Below are 21377 nucleotides of genomic sequence, written 5' to 3' on the forward strand. Positions count from 1 at the left end.
AGAAACATCTCTCCTGGCATTCACATTTGATTTTTTCCTTGTCAGACAATCTGTAACTGCAGAGTTTACAGACCTGCTATCCTATGGTTGGTTTGCACATGATAATTCAAAAGAAAAGAGGTCCACAGATAAGTTCTGTGGAAACCTAGCTGTTCTTCTGGGTGAGTCTCCTTTTCCCAAAATATCTGTAAAAAGAGAATCTTGATTCTTAGCTGCACACCATTTGGCATTTTTGAGACCCGCATGATAGGATCTGGCAACGTAATGAGTGATTTCCTCCTACCATTTCAAAAATACTCAGAAAAAGCAACACAAGGCTGTGCATACTCTGGCACAGGCCTTTCCAGAAATGCATACAAGAAATAAACCCTTAGATGAAGTTCAATGCCAAGACTTCTAGCAGATGTCAGAGATTCAGCTGTAACAATGCATCTTTATAGAGATGAGTTCAGCAAATTATTAGTACAAAGCTACCAATAAAAAAACATAGTGCAACACAACAGAATTACACTTGTTCCTTGCAATTCAGCATACTCATTTGAGACAATACAGTAAAGCCTTTGAGACATACATAAAGCACAGCTTCATTAAATGGACCGATTGTACAATAAACATACATTTATCAAGTTTGAAATTCTAGGTTATTGTGCAATCTCCATTAAATATAGAGTACTGAACAGGTCATTAGATGTCTCTAAGATATCCAATAGTGGTGTTCTGCAGTTCTATCAAGCTATTTTCCATGCTTACATAGTTCATCATTAAAAATATTTCTGCTTAGCTTTGTTAACAAAGCTTTTCTACAGGATTTTCTACAGCACGTAAATACATTTCTATACGGCAGTAGCAGCCACAGCAGATTTAAAGATTTGCAAAACCGTTTTGGAAAGATATTTAGCATTGTCACCATGTTTCAGTTTGTGTGCCTACAGAAGAGCTTATGATATTCATGAATAAAATTGATATTCTATGTACTATATATATTCTATTGTCATACGAAGAATGGCCCCAAATTACTCTTGTGATGACTGTAACACTTGAGTGTTGCACATCTATCATACAGAACCACAGTACGGCTGGGACTGGAAGGGACCTCAGGAGATCGCTGAGTCCAACTCCCTGCTAAAGCAAGTTCCCTAAAATAGTCACACAGGTAGGTATCCAGACAGCTCTTGAATATCACCATAAAAGAAGACTCCACGATCTCTCTGGGCAACCTGTTCCAGTGCTCTGTCATGTATATGTTCAGAATCACTCTCAGTCACTCCTCATTTTTCAATTCAAATACTATGAAAAAAAAATATAGCTTTCATTCTGAAGCACAAGTTAGCTAATACATCAACACTCAAACAATCCTCTAAGACCTTCTAAGTAAAACAGTAAGAAATGCTTTAGTAAAATAATCAGATTACTACTTCATCAAGGAGCAAACCAGGGGCTAGTTTGCAAAACAACTAACTTATCCTTTTAGATTGCTGGGGTTTTTTTTGCTTAGTTTTTTACTCAAAAAGAGGCTCCTCAGCTGATGAAGTTTCCTGTAAGGAACCGAAATCAGAAATGGTGCAGCCCCATTCTCCAGCCAAAGCACAGTATGAAACGTGTGCCTGTTCTTTTACAGTTACAACAGATAGCAGGGCAACAAGGGAAGTCTGGGAAGGAGTCTTAGTCTGACTCGAGTCAAGCAGATGCAGATGCAGAACAGCCTTAGGCATAACAATGTTTTCCTGTGTTAGTAAAATCACTTTCCTAGCACTAAAAGAAAATGACTCATTTTAAGACTTTTTTGTTATTACAATGCAGTCTATGTGACAGTTTCTGGTTTTTGGTTGCAGTTCATGCAGTCTCTCTTAAGATACTCACCAATTCAGTGAACTATACACAGAAATGAACAGAATAAGGCTCAGATTCAAAGCAGTGGTGAGACATCAGTAAGAAGACTGCTAGCTCAGGAGCTGGTGAACAAATGGCTCACTACAACATATGCACAATTCTCAGATGTAATGCTTTAACCAAAACAACTCCAACACCACTTAAAAATCAAATGCAAGCTTGCAGATAGCCAAGTGATAAAAAACAGGTATTCCTATCCTGATGTGCCTCTGTCAATCATGTGGTCCTGCATGAATACATGAGCAATGGTTTCAAAATCCACGTCAAAAAATGTTCCAATCCATACTCTTTCAATGTTAAGCTACCATCACTGCTGTCTTGTCTTGCATTCTACTTTACTTTCAAGCTCCTTATTAAAAGCATACGTAAATTGACATCCTCTTCAACAAGTCATTATCAGGCGACAACACCACCCTCTGGCCTGCAGAACCTTGCCTTCAGCAATGATGGATTATGAAACAAACTAGATTTTATGGATTTCTTTAAGAATCCCTCAAGAGCTTCCAAAAATATTGTCTTCTGCATTAAGCATTTTCACCTAGCTCTCTGTAAAGCATGTAATTATCACCAAAATCAGATTTAGAGATTATTTCAAGTTAATAATAACCAAATTAGGTAAATACATAATGAAATGCATTGTTTCATGCTCAGAAGTATTTTCATTATGAAATACAAAGCCCGTGTTGAAAAGTAATTAATGCAAAAACTTCGATACTGTTTTCAATGCATTTCTTGTTTCATCTTCCAAAATTATTTTCTGAATGACTTAAACTAAACACTGTTGGCTTTCTGTAATTGCATCTTAGAAGCTGGAAAGAGAAATGAATAGATAACAACAGGTTTTAGCAAACTGAGAGTGCAGCCACTAAATCCAGTGCTACAATAAGCACTTTTAAGTGCCATTTTAATTGACATGCTGGAATAAAGGCTTTCATTTAATGCTTCTCAGTCTTTATACTACACAGCATGAATGCATGGAAGTGAAATTTCATTTTCACCAAAAGCTAGACTGACACGTCCTTATTCTGCAATACATTTGAAACAACACATACCATTTCAGCCACAATTTTAATGCCAAGAGGTAGATACATGTCATAAAGAATTTGGCACAGTTATCATTAAAACTACTTTCAAAAGTCAAGCTCAGAAACCACTGTCCAGTTCTTGCACTGCTTAAAATCTGAGAACAGCAAATGCTCACTGGCTGCCACTGCTGACTCTTGTAGCCACCTGCCCTTGAGAGAACTGCAAAACAGGACTGGCATCAGGAGAGCTTCTGGTGAGAGAAGGTCTGACAGCACTTCCAGTTAGAAGAGCTAATGAAACTCTGAACAAAGCTTTACTGGGGAACAACGGCATTCCAATTTACACGCAGCCAGTGGACAAGTATATTCTCTCACATCCTTGCTCAAATGAGCAGGAAGTAGGCCTGGAGCTCCACTCTGCCAGTGCGTGATACCAACCAAACAACATCAGGTAGGGAACATACAGACCAGCATGTAGGGACTTTTAAGGCTCTAAGCTTTACATCCTTTCCTTACCATAGCGTATTTAACCTTAGTGTTGGACTCAGTACCTCAGATTCTGACAAGATGCCACATGAAATCAATGCAAACAAAAGCGGCTTCTGCTTCCTTATTTTGGTAGTTTATCAGTGCTGCTGGTTTTAAGTTTGCCCGATCTTTTTTCACCTTGTTTCCTAACAGCGTTGCTGCAGTGATGACACCTCAGCATACCTTCTGAATAAGGGTGGAGCTGTCAGAGCCATCCACTCACATTAATATGTTTAATGCACAGCATTGCTTTCTTCGCAAAGAAAAGCAAAATACAACAACTTACAAAGACCATAGAGCACTGCCATCTAGTGATTGTCACCACAAATATAAATGTTTGCACTAATTCAAGCTGCAAACAGAATGAATGCTACTGATAATCAGCATTCATTTCTGTCTCAATTTCCGAGGCAAAACTTCTGTGTAACAAGCTGTAAGGGGAATAATCAGTCATATCAGAGTTCAGGCATTTGTCACCCAGCACGTGTATTTCAAAGGAAAAAATGCTACAGGTAGCAGGCCCACAAGAAGAACCTACTCATCAAGCCTAACTACAGAGCGTTAGGATAAGAGATAAATTTTTCAGTACTCTAAAGAACAGCACAGAAATAAAAATAGCCAGCAATATCGCTGTAGTTACCTAGGCAGGATGTATTGATGAATTTTGAACTGTAATGAAACTACGGGAGAAAGAAAAGCTACACAGCTCATACACAGGTTTGAACTGTTTTCTTGACAAGCTGCAGAAAATGGCACTGTTGGTACTCTAAGTGAAATACCACAAATTAGGAACCCCAGCTGTAAATATGATTAAATTTCTGTTTCCTTGGATAAAAATTCTTTTCCAAACACAGTCCATAAAGCAGACATCTTAGTATTTTTTTTTATTTATCAAATATGTCATGATCTGTGCCTGCTGTTAACATATTTTCACTCCGTTCTTACAGAGTATTTACATAACAGCAGCAATTTGCTGAAATAATGTTCTACGTCAGATTTCAAAATTGTGCAAAAATGTGTGCAAATTTTTGCACAAGTTCTTGAAAATCTAACAGGTCATTTCTGCTAGTACACATAGAATCACAGAGCCTGAGTTCCGGAAGAATGTGAAGCCATATATATATCTTAGAGTAAATTTCAGTGAACGCTACTATTATAAATCCTTCTGTTGAGTTCAAAATATAACTAGTTGTTCTCATAGAACCGACAAAATAGACTTTACTGATACACATTTATTACAGAACTACTTTTTGCTTCAGATTGAATGAACAAAGAGTTACAGAATTTTCCAAGCAGCACAACCTATGCATAAGACTATACTGGTAGTTTGTCATTGGCTCAAAAGCATGAGCAATTTTTCACAGATGTTCACAATCAGTATCAAATCTGAGATATGATCATACAGCACTCAGTCTATTTGAAAAGCTGCAGAACAGGAGAGACTTCGATGGCTGCTGAAGAAGAGGCATCCATGTTAAGATCTTGATAGATTCCACGCACTTACTGAGCATCCCTCTATGTGTTGCTAACACCTAGTTAGCACATAAATAAACCTGTAATACAGATTAAACATTTAAGTGTAAAATCCAGTTCAACATGATGCAGATTTCTTATTCTGTTAAAGAACCTCCATAGTGATGAGGGAGTTTAAATTTCCTACATGGAACTTCTCTTACTTTCAGTGAAACTCACATCATCCAGCTAAACAGGAATATCTCTCAACTGAACCTATGGCAATAGTTAAACTTACTTTGTCAGAAGCATCAGTGAAAAAAAAAGTCTGTATCTTCATATGAACCAAACAGTCAGTATTGCTGCCCTGAAATGAACAAGTAGTGAACTGTTGCTGGTTAGCAGCTGTTAAATCTGACCACAGTCATTCCCTCAACGGCAGCACTCATCTGACCTTTACTCAAATGAAACAGTCTCAGAAAGTTCTAAGAAGTACTTTAAAGTAAAATGAAGTTTTCTAAACTTATTAAGAAGTAAAAATGGTAAACTTGCTTATTTTAATCTAATAGCGAGGATATGTGTTGATATTGCATTCTGCATGATTATAACTGGATGACAATTTAATTTTTCAGACAGTATGTCTATGCACACTGCAAAGTAACATCTCAACCATTTTTAAGCAAGACTGCAAAGACTGGCACTAGATGCTCAAACCACCATGTCCATAATACAGGATGGCTTAGTAGAGCAGTAACCTGTGCAGCAACAACCAAATCGGTGGCCCTTAGAGCCTGACACCCCTCCCACTGAGCAATGTGCATTTCTTCAGAAGGCCAGCTAAAGGACAGATAAGCCCCTATACATGCAAACCATTGTATAATATGACATAATGCAGAAGATTTTTGATGGTATACAGAGGATGCATTCTTAGTTTTTTCTTGTTTAGCTTTTTTTTTTTTTTTTTTTTTTGCACTAAAAATAAAAAAGTACTCCTTAGATAAACTAGCTACAAAGTTTTAGAAGACTGAAAAGCTTACTTCAATAAAGTTTGGTTAATGTATTATTAATCTTTAAGTATTTTGTAATTCAGATTTCTTTTCCCATCAGATAACTTTTTGTTTATCTAATGGTAAAGATAAAACTGTAATATGTAATATTAAATAGCCCCACCACATCCCCACCTTTCCATTCCAAAGCTTTAGCAAGTGTATCTCAACATAAAAACGGTTTACTTTAGAGAAAGTCCAAAACAATTACCAAAGAGATCTAGGTCAATTCTTCTTATCCTCAGCTATAAAAAGGACAAACTACTTTAGCTTGTCTTTTCACAGTATTTGTAGTTGCTTTACAGGAGATATCTGATGACTTGTTTTGCAGTCCCCAATGCATTACATTGCTTAGTACTTAATTACCTCAAAATCAAACTAGAAATTATGTCTATTTCTTCACAAGAGCTAGATCTTCCAAAATCCCAAACACACTTATAACTTTGACCCTTGTCACTTCCACAGATGGAGTGTTGATGAAAACAACGTATGAACAACACGATCATGAACATTTTGAAGGAATATGTTTCCAATAAGAGAACTGTTTGATAGTAAGCCTGAAACTATACACTCATGTTAAGCCATGCTGAGTGTGAGAAGGGAGGTCGTACAGAACTATTTCCACCAGCAAAACTACGGAACCATTTGTCTCCTTAAAGTGATCAGAAGTGTATTGCAACTTCTTGACACATTCTTCTGGGCGTTGCTGACAATTTATTTTCCTCTATTACTTAGTTGGGTTTCAACTTCCTATTAATTCCTCACCATTTTTCTTCCTCACAGTTGGTTATCCTCCACGTCATACATATTATTTAAAAATAAATGACCGATTTAGAAGTCACTTAAGTTACAGATTTCCTTCAGAATTCCTGTAAACAAGCTATTACACCCTTGCACTTTATTTCTCCAACTGCTTGACTGCTATACATCTTGGAATGTCCCCTCCTACTGCCTTATAGGAAGTCCAAGGTGACTGCTTCCTCCTCACATCTGTGGGTGCAACTGAAGGAAGCCTTTCATGTATTTAAACTTTTCTGAAGTTATTTATATACCTTACATCTAGTTTAGTGAGCACAATTCTCAATTGGAATCAATTCTTATTTGTACTAGGGTTTACATACACTGGGAACATGGGAAAAACTTTTTTTGCCAAGTTAAACTGGTCCACTTGCTCTTTGAAGGCTTCTGTAATCCAAACTGGATTTTGTTAACATCTTCTGTGTTCAAATTTGTCTCTAGCTTGTGTGCTTCGTTTGCATAGCAAAGTATGCCAGTTCGTGTGGAGAAGCAGTCAAAAGCTGGCATGAGACAGGTATTTTCTCATTTCCTTGATCATACCTAGCATTCCAAAAATAAGATGTCAATTAAAAGGACTCTAAAGCCATACACAAACAATAACCAAATGTAGAATCATGCTTATTCTTCTAGATATATCTCATATTTATCTGAACACAACTGATTTCTCATCAGTTCCTCCACACACACTGTATTAAGATTATTTTTTGCATGTACTAAAAATCAAAAAAAGCTATTCCATTTCCTAATGGTAAATGCTATCATTTCTACTCAAAATCATAAATGCTGTCTTTTCTTCTATATGATAGCCCTAGGCTGGACAGCTCCAAGTAGCACTGGAAGGATGGAGAGGAACCTCTGATGCAGGTCTTGTAATGTGACATGGTCCTCAAAGATGAATGTTTACTCTTTTGCATACCCTTGGCAGAATAGGGCCACACTCTCCCATCAGGACAATTACTGCCAGGCCTAGGAAACAGCATCACCATTTTGAAAGTTAAATGCAGTTCACTTCTTTTGGTGTTGGTCAGCCATGGAGATGCTGGGAAGTCATAGCTCAGATGGCTCTCATTCACAGACACACTGACTGATATCCTAATTCCTGCTTCAGTTTCCCTTACTTCCCTTTCAGAAATGTGGGGATTTTGTCACAAAGACTAAACAAACTCTACTCCAATGGGGTTGTCAGATGTACATCTGTACCAGATAAGATCTGCAGATGGCTGAATGGCAAAGTGTCACCAACTTGAAATCTCTGCTCTTCTCCAGAACCCAAGAAGAAGCAGAATTTCATCTTCCCAAAGTTAGCTGTTGTCTTACTACCCAGTCAGCCCACCTGGGTAACCAGAGTTCCCAACCACTGCTTCCCAGGGTGGCTGCAAATCCTTCCAACAGCTTCATGTCTGATGCATCTGACAATTTACTGAGAAGTAGCTACAGGTCTCAGTGATACATACAAATATTTACACATCAGCAGTGTTGATTCAACCCACATTAGGCTGAGAATTACCCACACACTTTGATAATTCTTGAGAGGTTGTTTTTAAAAATAATTTTTAAAATCTCAGTGTTCTTATCTCTTTCAAAGATCTGAACTGTACCCATATAATTTCTCTTCATTGCTGTACCATATGATTTCAGCACAAAATAAATAAATAAATAAATAAATCAGGCTATAAATTAGTTCCTGACATAATTATAGGTTTGCAGACATTCATATTTCCCTTGGTCTATCAACAGAGTGAACTACTGCTCTAATAAACTGAAACTAGAGTTACTGGAATTAAAAGTCATTCACTAGTATTTCATATCAGACAGCTGTAACAGCAAACATCCACAAAAAAAAAAAAAAAAGCAGCCTTCCTGAAGGAAGTGTTTTAAATGCCCACCAACAACCTTTGAAACTTCCTTATCCACTGCTGTAATAAATTAATGTATTCAGTGTAATTGACTTTAAAGAGCCTCACTAAATGGTGCAGCTAAAGAAATTTCACTTTTTTACTATATTCAGGGAGAGCCACTAACATAACCCATTAACCATGTCTAAGTTCATACTAAAAGGGGAGCCTCCACCAGAACCCAAAGCAGGCCCAGCTCACAAAGTCCAACCAGGAACCACCCATAAATATGATATTCACAATAGGATGAAACATTATTATTTTATACTCACAATGATTTGTGCTTTATAACTAGGCTAGACCTTCCAGGAGAACTTAAATCCCAGGAAGATCCTCTGTGACACACAGGTTGATCAGCATGATCAAACTCCTTGGCAGCCTCCTGCTGCAGCAAAAATGGTTGCCCCAGTGCAGGAACAGCATAGCACTCGTAGGCTGCTGGGGCCAGGCCAGCGCTGGAGGACTGTACCTCCAAGGCCCACATGCTCCACGAGTGGCAGCCCACCTGGCAGCTAATTACAGGGAACAGAAACCTTTTTGCTTTGCAGGAAAGAGCTCCGCAACAGCCAAACGGTGCTTCTCTTCAGAAGATCCTCTCTTTCAGAAGCTCTCACTCGTGGCCTACCACTACCTGCTGAGCCACGAGGCCTTCACCAAACCCAAAGTTCTCATGCAGCTTATGAGCACAGCAACAAAGAGCCCAAAACTGGAGCTGAGAAATTAATGCTGTTTCACCATATACAAACTGAAGGATGTAACAGGAGGAAAGACTAATGAGATGTTGGGAAAACGACTGAGGACAAGTCCAGTCCTCAGATCAACGCATTTGATTTCTCGGGTTGTGTGATTCACCCTACCTTGCTCAGATGAAACAAATCTATCAGAGAAAGGAACATACAGAGAAGGAACTTCCATTAAATCCTATTTTCTGTGCAGTCAGGAGCTAGAGAGTTAGCTCTTCATTCACACTGGAAGGCCTCTGCCTTACCTTAACGACTGTTACCCCAGTGGCTGCAATATGTTTTCAACACAGAAGACAGGCATGCTTAGAACAACTGATATTTGTCTCCCCATTAAGTCCCTGTAATCGGATCTGCCACTCCCACTGGTTGGTCTCAGTCATCAGGGATGGTTGTTAGAAGAAATGCAACTTCAGAAAGTATAATTTCAAATGTAAAACGTATATTGCTATTCCATATCCATTAAGACACCGTACCTACAGGGTTTTTTTTTTTTTTTTAATGTGATTTTGCTACAATTCAAAAGAAATTGTCTTCAGTTGATAAATTTGAGAAGATATATGATTTTTTAAAATGTAAAATAGGACATACATTTATTATGGGTAATAAAATATTAATTACGAGTTACTGTTATATAAATCCTTGCTAAACAAAAAGCAACAGGACTTTGGGTAATTACTCTTACTCATCATGACCAAACAACTGACATTTTGCAGTTAATCAAACAAGCTTCATAATAAAGTAAGATTTTGCACAGACAAATCATTCTGCTAAATTTAATTCTGTTCTACCAGAATAAATTATAGTTTTACTACCAAGGATGATAAAATTTTGAAAGCATGTTGCCTTTTTTTTTTTTTGCACCGTAACTTTAATTTTGGCATTGACAGCTAATGAGTTATGTTGCTTTATCTGTATAGCTAATAAACAATTTTCTAAACAGTCTGTGTAATTGGTCCATCAGGTGAAAATGCATGCACTCATTTAGTTCAGACACAACTGGTTTTCTAGAAAAATAAAGATCATCCTACTTTCACAAAGTCATTTAAATGGTGGTATTTGGATTTTAATTGCAACCTAAAACCAAATGGGACTTTCTTGTCTATTAAAAAGGGACAAAGATTAGCTAAATTGTTACTTAGCAGTAAAAAGCAGCTTAAAATATTTACACTTAAGAAAGAATATTCCTTTCAGTGCAACTTTATTTCTATTCCAGTGTAATCAGCAGTGTTTTTGGAAGATGAGTTCAAGTGCTCACTAAGTCCATCTCATGGAAAACTGTTCACCAAGTATCCACATTGGCCTAATAGGGGTGCCATCATAACCATGAGGCTGAAAACACAGTGTACCAATATATAAAAACACTTGCCTACAACCTACTGATATAGATATCTACTTCAAGTTTCAAAGGGAATGAGAGATCAGACTTTAATCAAATAACAGCTCTGATCAGTATGATTATAAATAAGCTCACGAACTACTGCTTCACAGGATAGTTGCTGAAAGGAAGAGGGAAAAAAAAACACAACATAAGATTTGCATTTTATCAACAGAAAATGGGTCACTGAAATGCCATTATACAACACTGATGACAGTTTATCTTCTGTGTTTCCTCCCCCTACAGATTTTCATCATTAAGGAATGGAATTGTTCCCTGGGAGTCCAAAGGCTTATGAGATGGCAAGGAACCCAAACAAGAGTTCTACTCAGAGCATCTCATGAGAAAAACACTGACAGCAAGGAAACCATCGATTGCTATGCCGCATGAACATCAGTCTCAAGTGGCAATACTTATAAATTTCAAATACTTCCATTTCATTCTTAACAGAGTTACCTCAATCATTTTAACATTTTTCAAGATAAAAAAGAAGTTATTCTTTGCAGAAAAAAGAAGCAAAAGCTTCTCCCTATGCTTTCAAATCAGGGAAAAAAGCTCCCTAAGACTGGCTGAAAAAAGCATGAACTAAAAATATTTCGGAAAACAAACAGCAGAACTAGTCACTGTACTGATCAGAAATGAGCAATAGTTTGTAAGGATTCATAATTAGACACAGCTTTGACTAATCAGGCTTATAATGACCTAGGAATGCTAATCAATGAGTAGTAAGAATCAGAATTTTCTTCAGTGTCCTGAATATCCGTAGAGAAGGCAAAGAGAAATTACGCAGATTAAGCCTGTGTTTAATATAATGTGTTAAAAAAACTTGTGGCTGCACAAACTCTAAGGCACAAGGAGCACAGTGCTTGGTTTTGTATAAATCCAGTGAAACCGATCCACTTAATGGTCCCTCAGCTGTGTTTTTAATTATCAGCAACAGCGAGGAGGAAATGTACCTTCACACAAAGGGTGAGCCAATAAGCCAACAGGCTGCACACCCACCCAGCACTCAGAGCTCCTGCACTGCTTTCTCACTACATACCCTGACCTTATGACAGCCAAAAGGCATTAAAAAAAATAGAGGAAAAAGAAAATCCCCCCCCCTGCACTCCCCCCCCCCCCCCCCCCCCCCCCCCGTCCACCCCAATAAAAAGAACAAGATAAAACCCACAGAAACAAAGGCAACAGCTACAGCAGCATGAACTATTGAAAGCACCGGAATCCTCTCGGAGTCCTCCTCGATACCCTCACCAAAAACCACACCCACCCAGCACTGATGTTATTCGGAAGGTCTGACACAAGACCTAAAGCTCCCTGAGATGAAGGGGCATTTTAAACTCAGCACAGTCAAAATCCATCCTCCAGACCTCCTTACCTTTCTGTACGGAAGAAAATGACATGGCTTCAGAGCACGAATGGCAAGTTACTTTGGTCTGTCTCCCTAACTGCAGGGTACCACAACCCACAGTATCAGCCCACGCAGCACTGATGGCAGTACAGGTGGACAGCTGTCTAGATGACAAGCTTCTCTAGCACTTCATATTCCTTCACCTCTTGCTGCTGTGCAGGAAAACATTTCCACCTAGAGCCCTTCCACAGAATGCCTCCATCCTAGAAGAGAAAATCCCGGCTGTGGGCTGCACCGCTGAGCCACACTGCTCACACCGAGCTGAGCGCACCGTGTTCTCTCCATCCTATGGAGGTGTTATTCCTACTTCCTCAAGGGGGAATTCAGAGCACTTAAAACAGTTCTCGGAGATCCTCTGTTTACCAGAAGGAGAAGATACTGCTGTTCTGCGGCACGCTGTCAAAATTACTACTTTTCAGGACAGAAAGGTGAGAAGGTGGCACAGTAGCTGGGGAATCAATCAAAGTGCTGATCTGGGGGAAAAACCCCAACCCATCTTTGGAGGGGGTATCTGCAGGCACACACAGGAGCACCACACACCACGGCCCACTGCACACCAACCGCGCTGCAGCTCTGCATGCACAGGGCAGCGCCTCCTGCACGGGGTGCAGCACTGCTGATGTGCAGTGGGGAGACGGCTCCCACCCGCTCCGCTTCCACTGCAAAACAGACCCTTCTCTTCCTCCTCCCACTGGATTTTCACTTTTTTGTTGTTGCTGGTTTTTTTTTTTTTTTTTTTTTGCATGAGAACACTGCTGCTGAATGATGGATAAAACACTCTATAATTCCCCCAAGGTGTACACAGCACTTCCAGGTGCAATCTTCTTTGCAACGCAAACCCCTCAGTGCTGGATGGAGGATGCAGGACCAGGCGTGAGCACCCCTGGGCACGGCTTTCGCAGGTCGCCTCTTACCTCCCTCCCTCAGCATCACACAAACTCATTTTCACTTCCATCCCTCACTGCTGTAGTTTTGACTGAAATAAAGGCTGCATGGCTCATTTTGTGACAAAGCCACTAAAAAAAGCAGTTGTGCTCCCCCTTCCCCCCCCCCCCCCACTAACACTTAGCAAGCCATCCAAGTTTAATCTGATTTATTTTGAACCATTCTGACGCTTTCCTTTCTAGATGAAAAGGTCTTACTTCTGAAAGAACAGCATTCTGAAATAACAGCACATAAAGAGAGAGCACTGCAGTTCCTCTCTGCTTGGCAGGGAAACCTACAGGGGGAAACACTCACAAGCGTTGGGTGTTCATCCCAGCAGCTGTGGGACAGGGCGTGCAGAACCCCATACGGGGAAACAGCGTGGAGGCGGGCGGCTCTGCTGCCTTGGCCGTACCTGCTATTCCCCCAGGTGCGTGTTCGGGAGTACCGCACTCGGAGCTGCCCTTTACAACCTCAGGCGCTCAAAATCCGCTCTGCAGAACGCGGAGCGTCGTCTCCACCGTCCCCCGAGCCCCCGCTCGGGGGACGCACGTCCTCTATCCAGCGCACATCCACCGCGGACACAGGTGTGGGAGCATCCCCGCGACAAAGGACGGCGGTGTTCGTGACACCCCGCAGGGCTCCCATCACACGGTGGGGGGGGGCACCGCGGTCATCACTGCGTCCTCAGCCCCGACCCCCTCCCCGCACCGCCCCAGAGCCCCGTCCCGCAGCTGAGGGGGAGGGGGGGACCCGGCGGGGCGATGGGGCCGCCCCCGTCCCGCTGCCGCCTCCTCTCCTCTCTCCCGCCTCCCCCACCCCCCCGCAAAGTTCCCCATCCCAGGCGGGGACCACCCCCGACGGCAGCGGGGCTGCCCCCGCCGCTTACCTGGCGGCGGAGCCGGGCGCTCCCTCTCGGCGCGCCGCAGCCGGGGCGGGTTCTGCCGCCCCCTCCTCTGCCCCCTCCCGAGGTGAACGACGCGCGGGGCGGCGGCGGCGGGAAGCAGCCGGGGAGAGCCGTGACATTTAACCGGGCGGCAGAAGGGTCGCGCCGAGCCCGCGGCGCGGGCGGGTGCTTCTCCTCCTCGCCTCTCGGTCACCGCCCTCCTCTCGGCGGGCAGGCGGAGGCGGGGGGCGAAGCGCGGTCCATCCCCGGAGACCTCCAGCCGCGGCGCGCCGAGCGATGCTCTCCTCCCGCTGTCCGCTTCCCCGCGTCGGGGGGCGAAGGAGAGGGCTGTCCGCTTGCCCCTCGGCGGGGCCCGGCACCACGGGGACGGGCGGGCGAGCGGCGGGCGAGGCGAGGCGGCAACGCCGGCAGCGCGGGGAGGCAGCGCCAGCTCGAGGTGAGGGCGGGCGGAGGGGGGGGCGGCGCTGTCAGAGGCGGAGCGGCTCCATCCGCGCGGCTGCACCCGCCGAGACGGCGACGGCGGCGCCTCGGGGCGGTGTCCGCGCCCCCTCCGCGGCCGGCGGCGGGTGCGGATGGACGGGCGGACCCGGAGCGGCGAGCCTGGAAGGCTGCTCGCCCTCCCGAGCGTGGCCCATTCTCCCTCCCCCTCCCACTCAGCTCCGCTCCGGCCGCGGAGGTCGGACACCCTCCCCCCCCCCCCCACGGTGGGGTGCGGTAGATTTAGGGGAGCGCATCCCGCGGGAGCGGCCATTTGCAGGGCGGCCCCCGCCGGTTTGGCGGCGGGTGGCGGGGGTTGAGGCGCCGCGGTGCCTCGACGCCTTGCGCCCTGTACCCCGCAGGCGGCCGTACCCGGGGTCGCCGGTATCGCGCCGTGCAGTGTGCGGAGACACCGTCGGTGCTGGGAGGGGCCACCGTGCTCTTCGCTCGGCTCGCACTCCGCTGGTGCCGCTCGGGTGCCTGCCTGCTCTGGGGGAAGGCAAGGTGCGGGGTTGGTGGAGCGCGGATCGCCGCCTTCTGCCCTTCTCCGCGCGGCAGTGGTTGCGTTTAGCACGAGGATGTGGAGCGGCAGCTTCCTGCCGAGTAATTCGGGAGAAGCAGTGCCAATTCCCAAATGATTTCGTTTTTAACTGCTGATAAATCACATCTCTCTATGTAGCAACCTGGCCCACGGGCTGCAGTCCTTCGAAATGCAGAGGTTAGAGAAGTGATGAAAAATGGGCACATGCACAGAGTTCCTCTCAGCAGCAGCAGCACTGACGGGAAAGTTACAGTAACTGATGGATAAGCGTGAGTTGTCTGTTTCTGATGCTCTGCCTTTTGCACGTGTATGGGCAGATGTGTGAGCACAGTGTGTGTGGCTTCCTCACACAGCAGAGTAGGAGGTAAATGAAAATCAATGTACCTGTGCTCTTCCGAACACCCCACGTTTTCCGATGAGGCCAAAGGAAGATGTAGTGAAGCTAACAAGAATGAGCCGTGGTTCTTCATTCTTTTATAGTGATGTTCAAGAAGGCCGCAAGCAGTAGGTCTGCTGGTCGAGTCTCAGAGACAGAAATATTTTTCTTGCAACACAAGCTTTTCATTCAGCTTGTGTCATCATATTCTGTGAAATGTGTAGATGGGGGACGTGGTTAGTGGGCATGGTGCTGATGGGTTGATGATTGGACTTAATGGTCTTTCCAACCATAATGATTCCATGATCAAATGCACTATTACCAAGGTTTAGCTGCTTCCTCTTTTTCCACCTCTGGCACAAGCTGCCAAAATAGCAATGCCAGTACCAAAAGAAGCAGCTCACCACCTTTGTGTGCTAATAAAAAAGGAGCCAGAGAGCAAGATCATGCTCTTTGCTCCATGCTCCATGGGATGCTGTACCGTGTAATGCAGTGTCAATGAAAGGAAGCACTGTTCCCCAGCATCCCACGCCATACGGTTATCCATGGTGAGTGGCAATGCATTCCCTGCAATATTTTTAAACATGGAAGCAACAAAATGAAGGAACAACACAAGATGACCAAAGATTCTTGTAAAGTCTGGAGAACTAGCAATGAGCAATATGCATTTAAGACATTCAAGGCCAGACTGACTGGGGCCTTGGGCAGTCTAATCTAGTGGGTGGCAACCAGCCAATGGGAGGGGAATGGAACTGGCTGATTCCTTCCAACCCAATCCATTCTAAGATTCTTCAAATCTGTTAAAACTGTTTTCATATAATAAACACCCTGTTGTGAGCCTTAGATTTCAAAAGGGCTAATTGGCTTCTTTGAGTAATATCTATTTTTAGAAAGCACTGTGCATCCACATAGCAGAAAGTTCTTGCAAGCTTTCTCAAGTAAGTATCCAAAGCTGCTAGTTACTATGTCCCAGTGGACGCAGCTGTTGAGTTAGTTAAAAAAATAAATTTAAGCAGATATTTCTGTGGTTTCCATCAAGTCATACAAAAAGATCAACGTTAAGAGGAACACCGGTGTTTTCATACCTGGTAGAAATGCTGTGCTGCATATAGAGGTAAGTAAAACTTGGCAGTTAAGTGTAATTTTTCTGAAGGTTTATAAAAAGCAAGATAAAGTACTCCATCTACTCCAAGAAGTGTAGTGACAACAAGATAAATGGGAGTCTCTCCCAGATACTGCCACCTCATGAGCGTTCTCTAAGTGGGAGATAAAGCAGCATGGCTGTATAGGTGCTGAGTTACTATGGACTAAAAATAGAAACAGTAAAATAATGAAGACTGTTGTTGCTTCACTGGCTGGGATGGGCTGTGAAATAAGAAGAATCCTTCAAGTGAAATTTGAAAAATAAATGTCTGTTAAACTTTACATTAGAGACCAAAACTCAAGGAGAGTGGCTCACCAAAGGAAACTTTATCAAAATATAAAGCAGAAGAAAACCTTAAGAACTCTCCTGCATCTCATCAGCCAAATCCCAGCTGTGATGACCAGTTCAATGCATTATACATATTCTGTGAATCACAAAGGAAGCTTCTGCAGTGAGATACCGAACCACACTGCAGCCTGGAAAGCTTGGCATCTCCTTGCAGCTGTAGGTGTTCGGCTTTCTGAGCTGGAACAACAATTCACAACGAGGAGCCAAATGTTTCAGTGTTGCTGGCCATTCAGTCAGGGATCCATATAAAAATCGAAGCCAGTGAGACTCTCCTTTTGCTCAGGGGGATTATGTACATAACGCACTCTAAAAGCATTTTTTAAAATATTCCATTAGCTCTTTAATTGAAAAGGGCTTCAGAAAGGGCATTGTACTTCCTTTTTGCTCCAAGTTCTGGAAAAGGAAGAAAATCCCTTGTAAAGGAAGATCACAACTCTGTTTACTTTGAAATTAACTCTGAAAGCATTCCTATAGACACAAAAACAACTGTGCATTTACCTTCAGCTGTATCATATGTGAAGATTAGAGTCCCTCCTGAAAACAAATGAAATTAAGAAATAATCTTAAAATCATCATTGATTAGCAAGAGATACGATATTAATCGTTATCAAAAATACATTTGTTGTATGTAATTGTCTTGTTAACATTTCTTCCATTCTAGCACTCTGATGTCTCTTGTAGGAAGAATTCAAACTTTCAGATGTATTTCCTTTTGCTTTGGATCTTTTGCATCTATGGATCTTTGGATTTTTTGCATCTACTGTAAGCATTTTAATATTTACATATAGAATCACTTTGCTATATAAATCTCTGATGAGTTGGGCTCAGCATGTTCTTCTCATGTTCCTTTGCCCCATTTGCCAGCAATGATTTGGCATCAAGGTTGTATGAAATCATGGGCTGAATCACAATTTGGAGCCCAGCATTAAATGAATCTCTATCTATAAACAAAAAGAAAACAACTGTTTAGCACCCACATACGCGTGTCAGCATATGGTGTAAAGTTTCCAAGAAGTACATTTACAGTAAAGCAAATAAACTTCAAGTTTTAAACATTTTGAAAATATAATTTGGAACAATGGAACTTACATAAACTTCTACCTGCACATGACACGCTACCCTGCACATAGCAGGGGGGCTGAAACTAGATGATCTCTGTGGTCCTTTTCAACCCAGGGCATTTTATGATTCTGTGATTCTACAGTCTCTTGTGAAAAGTAATACTGTTTCAAAAAATTAATTTTACTTTTATGACAAATTTCTAACATTGAAAGAGAGTTCAGTAAGATGTGTTGGAAATCAAAGGTTAATTCTCTGTATTAAATTCTCTTTTTACACTTCTAGTCCACAGTTAATAACTTCCTAGTTTGGCTGTTTTTGCATATACTCCCTCTCCATTTGAGGAATAATTCCAATGGAGTTAACAAACATTGTGTTGTATTACAAGTCAATCTGGATTTAAGAAAGTCTCTGCTTCATTCTGTGCATGTGGACCATGGAATATACAATGGTGAAATCCCCTCAACCCGAGAGTGAGTGCAGCGAAGCAGTGTGGCTCCCTTTGTTCTTATTGGGATGCACTGAGCAGGTTTGCCATCCATGCTAGGTGTGGCATTCTGTGTCCACAGAATGAGAAAAGGACTCACGAGGAAGGTACAACGGCTGCATGAAAAGGACCTGTGTTTTTTGATAAGATGAAAACTAGCATTTAGTGTTGAGCTCATGCTATATGAGAGTGAGCTCTGGCACATGTCCTCGGGTTTGGATCATGATGTCTTCCAAAGTAACACCACTCTGTGTAGAATTATAGAACCATAGCATGGATTGGGTTGGAAGGGACCTTAAGGCCCATCTAGTTCCAACCCCCTGCCATGGGCAGGGCTGCCACCTACCAGATCAGCTTAGAACAGGGCCCCACAAACCTGGCCTTGAATGCCTCCATGGATGGGGCACCCACAGCTTCTCCAGGCAGCCCTCCCTGGTCATAAGTTCTGCAGGTCATAGTAGTTCCCCAAAGGAAATCTTAAGGCTCTTTCTATCCATACCATTTTCAGCATAGCAGTCAAACCCCTCGCCGCAACCCTTCACTCAGTGAAGAAAAATTTCCTAAAACGGTTTTGCATTTATCACTAATTTCTGTCGATAAATTCAGACCCAATAAATACCCTGCTTGGCTATTTTTGTCTCAGAGCTGAGCATTCCACTATGGTTTTAATCAGCTATGAGGTGTCCCAGTTTTATTAAACAATGTTCAGCGACCATGAATAATGTATTTAGAAACGATGAATTGGAAATTTTATTTTTATTTTTACAGGAGACCAAATAATTCTGGAGGAGAAGCAGTTCTTAAGAACCAGTGAAAAGACTGGTGAACTAAAAGTAATGCTCATTTACTACACATCCAGTTCCTAAAGGTTTCCTATCTTTAAGTACTCAGACTTTATTTGTCTAGGAGCAGGCTCATACCAGGTGCAAACTCTCAGAAGATAAAAGCTGTGGTGTCTCCCTGTCCAACTGTTCATATGATGCACAGTGAGCTTACAGGGGCATTATGTCCCTCCATTTCATTTGAGGCTTACAAGTTGGAGGTAGAAAGGCTGAGGAAAGCACTGAAAAAATGTTCTTAAAATCATACAAAATCTAGCTGAAAAGAAGCTTATCATTTTCTTAAAATACTGTTTTATGGATCTTCTATGCTGCTGCTTTATTTCAATTTCTGTAAAACATACAGTGCCAAAGGAATTAAGAGAATGTAATTTACCAGTGCGAAATAGGAGTACCTCACAGGTGAACCCAACACTCATTTTCAAAATTAGTATTTTCTCTCAGTGATTTCAGAGGCCAGCCACAGAACACTCATGTTTCTAAGGGGCGGACTCTTGTTATCACTGCTGTCCAAAAGCTGCTGTGAATAATAAAATATTATTCATAACGTCTGATGTTACCAAACTCCCAGTGCTTCTCATACATGTACTTAGTATGCTTTATATAAACAGCATACTGTTTCATACTTGCAAAGCAGGAAGAATAATTTTATGGACAGACAAGGAATAAACTATGAAGTCCTAGAGTGTTGATGTAGATGGGTGACTTTGTAGATTGACACTGTAAGCCCAGTAGTATGCGCCATTACTTCCAACATTTATTTGACACCTTCTGTTGCCGTTTTTACCTTGATACCTCTTCAATTATCCTATCAGCACCTTTGATTAAAATGTACATATGCAATGTGAAGACTGTGAACTACGTGTAAGAAAGTATGTTGTGAACATAAACTAATAAAACATGCCTTAAGAACTATATGCAAGTCTCAAGTATGATGGCAGCTGGTAAGCACCTGAGCATGGATCTAACATATGGTAGAAACAAAGGCTTTTCACAAGGTTTTACACATGCTGTAATAAAATGAATAAGCACAATTTATTCTCAACAGTACCTGGAACTAACTTAAATTCAACTGAACATTTATTTTATTTTATTTTTTTTACTGCATTTCACCAATTATTATTGGAGCTGCTAATTTTGAGAACGTAATGCTTTCAGAACACTTTCTTTAACATGGAACCATTTCTGCTGGCATCAAGATTCTTCACCTAGGTGACAGAAATATTTAAAAAAAGAAAAGGTGTTGCAAAATAATCCCATGTACAGCAGCAGCAAAGAGTAGTAAGCCAAAGGCTTATATCACTGGGTAATCAAAGTCACAATCTGATATCTTCTCCATATGTTTTGGATGGGTAGGAACAATAGCACTGCTCTTCCCAAGCATTAGGACTCCTGTGCTGGTATATTAAATAGTCCTTGGGGCCATTCTGTGTCCTGGCTGACAATGAAAATAGTTTGGCCTCATCATCAAACTCTCAGAGCTTCCAAACAAGAGTGGCTACATCCATATGCTGAGTGGTCCCAGAGGTCATTTGGGAGATTTCTGGTTGTGCCAGACCATACCAAGCCATTTCCCAGCCTTTCCTCCGTGAGGGGTATAGATGATCACGTTCCAGCTCCTGTATGCTCACACTTAATTTAGTGCTTCATATGCAGTCCTTCAGCTTCTGTTTCTTTTACAAGATGCAATGGATGAAATTCTTAAAACCCTCAGTTAAATTTGTCGTGTGATGTTGTTGCCTGAGTTTAAGGTACCAGACGGTGATAAAATAGGCTTTGTTGCAGTTCCGTAATTGAAAGCCAGATGGTGTTACTAAGGCTGATAAAGGGAAAACAATAATATATCCCTGCCCTACTCTGCTTCAGATTTCCAGCTATTGCTGTGGAGCCGAAAATCCATCTGTTCAGATATTACTCACTGTATCATGCAGCTTTTTGGACACGAATTTCTGAAAAAGCAACAGGTGCAAGCACTTGCAAACTTTTGTAAGTTTCAAAGCATGTTAGAATAATATTAAAACTTCAATTTTAAATACATTTCTGACAGAAGATGAAAATAGTTAAACTCTGCAACCCTAGTAATATTAATTCGATATAGGGAGACAAATCTTCAGT

The 21377-nt window shown here is 42.0% G+C and overlaps 1 non-coding gene across 1 annotated transcript in view; it reads right to left on the reverse strand.

The window, feature by feature from the left end:
* Positions 1–12463, reverse strand: part of LINGO2 — a 318294-nt gene extending 305831 nt beyond the window's left edge. The window contains exon 1 of the transcript XR_005842969.2: positions 12128–12463. This is a non-coding gene — a transcript (leucine rich repeat and Ig domain containing 2). The remainder of the gene's footprint in view (positions 1–12127) is intronic.
* Positions 12464–21377: the final 8914 nt, after the last annotated feature.

Source organism: Gallus gallus, chromosome Z, assembly GCF_016699485.2.
Source record: "Gallus gallus isolate bGalGal1 chromosome Z, bGalGal1.mat.broiler.GRCg7b, whole genome shotgun sequence".
Classification (NCBI taxonomy): Eukaryota; Metazoa; Chordata; class Aves; order Galliformes; family Phasianidae; genus Gallus; species Gallus gallus.